The sequence below is a fragment of the Falco naumanni genome, chromosome 13 (assembly GCF_017639655.2).
Source record: "Falco naumanni isolate bFalNau1 chromosome 13, bFalNau1.pat, whole genome shotgun sequence".
Classification (NCBI taxonomy): domain Eukaryota; kingdom Metazoa; phylum Chordata; class Aves; order Falconiformes; family Falconidae; genus Falco; species Falco naumanni.
In genome coordinates, this window is record NC_054066.1 from 15,679,323 (window position 1) to 15,685,873 (window position 6,551).

Consider the following 6,551-nt stretch of genomic DNA (forward strand, 5'->3'; position numbering starts at 1 on the left):
CTTCAGCGCTAAGATGGAGTTCCTGACTTTGCAAAACAAAACAAAAAGCCAACCTGTTATTTCGCCTTTGCGAAGAAATGCCGGGCTGCAGCAGAGGCGAGCAGGCACCGAACCGCCCCTCTGCCTCCCGCAGAGCCACAGGCAGCGTGGAACCTGTCCCAAGGGAAGGCAGAAAGAGGCAAAAAAAAGAGCAATAAGCCTGGGGCATGTGGCAACTGCCAGTTCTTCCTTTTCGTGCGTTTTTTTATTAGTTACTGCATTGTTTTATGAGCTTTTCCTCAAAAGCTTTGCAGAGCCGTGGAGGGACGCATTCCTTAGCATCTGTGAGTATTTCAGCCAGGTTTTTAGTAGCTCCATCTCTGACTATCATAAGCTTCGTGGCTTTAATTACTAATTGCAAAGAAATTGCTGCCCGGTCCTGCTGGTATTTCTCGTGGTGTCAGGGTTCAGTTTGTGCAGATCTCCTCTGGAAACTATTTATTCACTAACCAGCCGCTAATGGGGGGAGCACTTGGAGCAAATTACCTTACTAAGATATTTCACAGGAATTAGCTACATTGTACCTAAAGTCTCGATGTTAATTCAGGCCATTTGCCTATTGGAAGACCAAGCTGAAACAAAGCAGAGCCTGGAGCTGCCAGAACGGGCCGCAGGTCTGGCCCTGGCAGGAGGCTTTGGCATTGCTCACCTGGGGAAGGGGATGCTCAGCAGCTTGAGGGGCATTCCTCAGAGCCAGATGTGTCTTTCCTGGGGCAGATGTTGCTTGAACTGCTGTTGTGGCAGGCAGGAACCCATGCCCTGGGGCTCCAGCTCCCCTCTGTGCAGACAGGCACCTTAGAGCTCTTTCTCCCAGCTCGCTCTGGATGGATTTGGCACCCTGCTGCAGCCCTGGCAGGGTGCTTGTCCCTAGTGCCAGCCTTCACCAGTGCAGCCCCAGTACTAGCTTCTACTCCCACTCAACCACCGTTTAGCAGCAATTTGTGACCCTGCTGATGACGATCCCAAAGCCATGCAAGCCACAGGCTGCATGCAGAGCCCTGTTCACAGAAGGCATTGCACGAAGTGTCTCCATTTATTGCCTATACAGAACGCTTGCTCTAAGTGTGTTTTGCAGCTGTTGAAAGGTTTGGGGCCTTTGTCATGATGCATCCCCTCCTTGCAGCTGGGCAGGATAAATCAACCCTTTCAAGTACTAAGGACAGTCTCAGTTTAGGGAACAAAATGCTTGCAGATGCCCTGTGGCACATGAGGCTCTAGGCAGTGTGTTAGAAAGAAAAGGTGTATTGTTTTCTCTGCACGCTTTTTACTTTCAAAATCATCTCTTTTCTATGCTGGAGGACTTTGGCTACCTGGGGAACGCAGCAAAGGCGTACCCTTCCAGCAAGATCTGCCAAGCTTCAGAGAGAGGGAAGTTTTATACGGAGTGCTTAAAAACACCAGCAGCAGTACGGAAAAACTGAATGGGCATGTGAGATCGAGCCCCTGGGCCATGGAACGGGGGCATGGAGCGCTGGCCAGGTAAACGATGCTCAGCTGAACCGACAGCCTGATGGTCCTGCGGCAAAACTAGTCAAAAGCCATTATCTGGAAAATGGGGGATCATGGTGACACAGAAGAACCTGCCACTGATGCTGAGCCGTTCAGGAGAGGGAAACATAGAGCTGACGTGAAGAACTGCAGAAAATGTGGGTGATATGGAGAAATAGATAACAAAACGGGAATAAAATTCATCATCGACAGATGCTGGGTAGTGCAGATGCAGAAGGACATAACCCAAGGGTACAAGGATGAGCTGTGGGGAGCAGGAAGGTGATCTGGGAGGTGGCACGGGCAGCTGCCTGTTGGCATGTCCCCTGGTTCCGAGCCTTGCTGAAGCCAAGAACCTACATGTAGGGGGTGACGAGGGTGGGATTTCTCTCCGTTTGCTGCCCATGCCAAGCGGTGCCCTGGCAGGCTCAGAAGGGGGCACAGCAGCTGTCCCCTGGGCACAGGGCAGGAGAGCCACAAGTGCAGAGCGGGCAGGTGGGCTACACGGCCAACACTGCCGGTCTGTGCTCTGCCTGCCCATGCATGTCCCTGCAGGCTGCATTTACAGGGTTCCAGCTCCAACCTTGAAAACACCCTTGGTCTCTGCTCCGTTAGCCCACCAGAGCTGGCGCAGAGGCTGTTTTCTGGGCAGAGTGGTGCGCATCAGCTGTGGGTGGCTCCTCATGTCACACCGACCGCGGTCCCCTCGGCAGCAGTCATCCACTGATTCTGCCAGTGAGAAAACCTCCTTTTGTGGGGGAAACTCTTGGGCTTTCAGTACCATCTCAGGGAAAAAACGACCAGGATTGCTCATGATACGTCTGTGAGTCCCCTGGCAGGGACCCCACGGGGTGCTGCAGAGCCAGGGTTGGGTTGGAGAGTGGCAGTGCATCTCTCCAGGGATTAAAACAGCCTTCAGGTTATGGACAAGGATGGTGCGATTGAGGGGAATCAGCAACATTTGCACCCTCTCCTGGGAAAAAATGAAATGTTGCAATTATGTAGGATCTCTGCTCAGTGGTTTGGGAAACTCCTAGCACTATAGAAAAGACAGAGGTGTCCAGCAGTAATTTTTGTCTGGTAATTGGAAAAAACGTCCTGGCACTGTAAACCACTGCACACAGCAGAAGGGAAACAGCAGTGCCTACAGTCCGGTAGGGCTGGGGCATATTCCAATTAAATAACAGAAATAAACCATAATGCCTATGCAGAAGGCAAGGAGCGTGCTAGTCCTGTGCCAGTGTTCAAAGGAGAAGGCTGCCAACTCCAAGGTAGCAGCTTGACTCCTAGACTGGGCAAAAGGTTGGAAAACTGATGTAAGATTCACCACATAGTGAATTTTCCAGGTCAAGAAGTTGTGACCTGGAGCAAGACAGCAGTGATCTGTTTTTTAATGATGCAGTAACTAATCTAGAACTAAATACCATACAGTGGGAGAGAAACTGGAGGCCAGCACACTGTGCCTGTGCTGACACACCAGTGTTTTGCATTTTCAAAGCAGCAGACGTTGCAAAAATAGGAAATACAAGAAGTCAGCACTATTAAACCAAATGTAATGAAATATCCTATCATGAGTCATTTACTTGTAAACCTCAAAAAATTTTCAGCAGATGCCACTAGATTTCTTTTGCCAGTCATTGCTACAGTGAAGTTTTTCCAGCAAAGAACAAGGAGGATATAAACACACAGGGTGTTTCATCTTCTCCTTCCCTCAAGAGCTGTGTGTAGTAGGGTGCATTATCAAAAAATAATAATAGAGGAAGCATTTAAATAATGCTGGGCTGAGCAGGGAGTGCCAAGGCAGTCATATACTTGTCATAAAAATGGAGTACCAGGTTCATAATGAATGAATGTGTCAGCTGAATTTAGGCAGGAGCATCAGGCAGGCTGAGTGGGTGCCGGTAGCATCACATACAGATGCTGAAAAATGATTCTGTGGTCTCCAGTACAAACTTACCAGCATGTGAAGTTCTGCAGCTCCGTCTGCCCGTGGGCTTCTGCAGCCTGTGCTCAGCCAGGCCTCCCTGCAAAGGGACCATATTGTCCTGGGTTTAGAGGGGATAAAGAAGGAGAGGCTGAGAAACCGCTGTCTGACATGGAGCCAGGGGGGAATTTCTAGATTCTCTGACTGTCTTTGCAGCTGTCAGTCCCAAATGTCCCAGACTAGATGGGACATGACGCTGATCTGGGAACCAGGTGTCCTGGGGTGATGTGGCTTCTTTTCCCTGTTTCATTTTCATATCCCTCACAGGGGAGCGATGCCCACCCTGCTGTGGTGGGCTCGTTCAGCAGGTACCCAGAGCATTGCACGCACACTGGAAAGGATGTGGCACAGGGTGCTGGGGACATGCCTGTAAAAGCACCAGGTAGGGTGCACACAGGCACCCAGAGTGGCATGGAAGGGTGGCAGGGCATGCTATGGGGAGACCTTCTGCAGGCAGAAGTCCTCGCGGAGAAGCAGCAACACTAGAAAGTGAAGTCCCCCTGCCCCCAAAGTCACATCTGGGACAGGACATGGAGTTGAAGTGCCACCGCACTTAGCAGAGCAGGAATGCTGTGGGCAGACATGAATTATATGTAACGGTCTCGGCCACGTTTATCTTTCTTGAAATAACTTCGCTTTTTGTGGATCAGTTGTCTGAAAACCATAATTGACACTCTCCAAGCCCTTTATAGTTGCTTGTAGAATAGTGACCTTCTGGTAATGCAAGGGCAGGCATGGACCTGACCAAAGCTAAATCGGTGCTGAGGCCAGCAGCAGGGACAGGGCTGAGGGAGAGGACATTTGTGGCTGTCCCACACCTGCCTGGGGATGGCATTTGTCCCACGGGGCCCACTCTGCTTGCACCCTCAGCAGCTGTGAGCCGCAGGGAGGGCACCGGGATGTTAGCGACGACCTGGGGGTCCCGGCATCGCTGCAGGGGCTGCCGGCCTACCCACGTGGGCATGCATCAGGGTCTAAGGGTTCCTCCTACAGACCTTCCAGGTTCACTCTGCTGTCAAATTTCAACGCAGTTAAAATGTGGGTTGGTGCCTCCAGATTCCAGGTGTGGGGAGTGTATGGGTGAGCTCGTTCATTTTGCTTGCAGAAGCCAGAGACCTGGGAGCTCCATGGTGCCGTTACAGGAGGTCCCCTGGCAGAGCAGCGTGCCCCACTGCTGTCTGGTCTTAGTTCTAAGAGCCAAGTTTGTATTTTTTTCTAATTTCCCCCTCAGAGAACAGATGTCACAGTCTTTTGCATTCAGAAGATCTAACTGTGTTATTTTTAACCAGCCTTGTGGAAAAAAACATACGGTGCATTGTGGAAGAAGTTAAGAGTCACGTAAAGCTCAACGGAGAGTAAAGAGGTTCAGCTCGGCAGGGGAGGGGGCAGATGCCTGCCCCAGGAGAGGGGAGGCTTCCTCCGGGCCACCTGCCTGGGGGGGTACAAACAGAGCTGCAATGTTAGGTGCAATGCATTCATGCTGAAATGATAAATTATGCTGAAAAAGATAAATGGGTGGATTCTGAGGTTTGTAGCATAGTAGCAATTCATTGCCGAGGTTGCACACGCAGCGCTTCAGCAGCAGCGGGGCAGGGGCAGCCGTAACGTCAGGGGGGATGCTGCCCTTGCGCCTGAGCTGCTCCGAACAGGGGTGCAGGGGGCTGCGCCAGGCTCGGTTTCGTTGGAGTTGTGTCCAGCTCCAGCTGGTGAATGGGTGTCCTGGGCTAAGGGCGATGCCAAAGGCTGCTTTGCTTCCCGCTGCCCTGCCTTTGCAAGTGTGCCCATGGCAGGGGGCACCGGGTGCCCAGTTCCCACCATCCCTCCCCTGAATGGTGCAGCTCAGCAGCCCTGGCTTCACGCACGAGGGGCTGGCTGAGCTGGGAAACATCCCAAGATAGGCACAGATGGCAAAGCACAAAGATAACTGGCTTGTCAGGGCACGCCTCTGCATTTCCATGTACTCAGAGCCGAAAAAAATGAAATCTCTCCTGTAATCCCAAAATTCTTTTGATGATGAGAAAATGCAATTGAAAAGTTTTGTTGCGCAACCTTCAAGATCAAATGATGATTTGTTTAGAATGCACTTTGTGGTATTACATGGCACACAGGCTCACCAATTAGCTGGAAGCAAATATTCCTCCTCATTTTCCGTGAGTGTGTCATTAGGATAGTGTCTCACCAGTTGAACATTATCATTATCAGCTGCAAATACTGTTGAAGTTCAAAGCATTTGCTTGTAGTTTACATTTTATATTTTCAAATATTGTTAATTCAGTTTCATTGCTGCCTTGGAAATAATCAGATGATGATTTCTTCTGCTTTCAAACTGCCATAACAAACAACTGTTGGAAATATTCTGATATTTCTACAGCTGGAAGTATCAATGGCAATCACAGAAAATGCCCCTTTCAAGTAAATCTTTCATAGTTTATTTTCCGGAGGAAGGAAGAACTAAGGTATTGTATTCAATGCACGTAACTTCTGTCTGCTGCTCGTCGCTGGTGTCTCCTCCAAGCTTCACAGCAGCTCCGAGCCACCAGCACCCATGCCCAACACTGCTACACAACCTGGCTTGCCATTGCCCTCCAGCCCTTTGACAAACCTCTGCAACCAAATGGGGGGCATTTGGTGGGACATATATATGCTTTTTCCGTAGTTATGAATAAATACAAATCTTAGCCGTGCCATTTCCCTGTCTGGACCGGCAGCGTGAAGAGCAGAAGCCTGGTGGAACCTCACTGGGCATGCCCCATCCCAAGCATGCCGCCTCGGCATGGGGTGTCCCTGCGCAGAGTGCCTGGGGGGGCTGTCAGGGCAAGGCAGAAGGAAACTGCCACCAGGGTTTGTGCTGGGCTTGTGTGCAGGGGTTTGGGTTTTCCAGCCAGACTCCCACGCCGAGCGCCCCGTGTCCCTGGGGCTGTCCAGGATTGCTCTTCGGTGGTTCCTCTGCTTGCACCAGTTTTCTCCTTGTTCAAACAAAGCAAATTATAGAAGAGGAGTATTTTTAGGAAAGCTCCCCCACCACCTTCAGCCTGTTGCC

At 50.8% G+C, this 6,551-nt stretch overlaps 1 long non-coding RNA gene across 1 annotated transcript; it reads left to right on the forward strand.

Annotated features, from left to right (window-relative positions):
* LOC121097079 lies at positions 1-6,189 on the forward strand. The gene is made up of 2 exons (XR_005830769.1): positions 1-323; positions 1,338-6,189. It is a non-coding gene; the product is annotated as an uncharacterized LOC121097079 (long non-coding RNA).
* Positions 6,190-6,551: the final 362 nt, after the last annotated feature.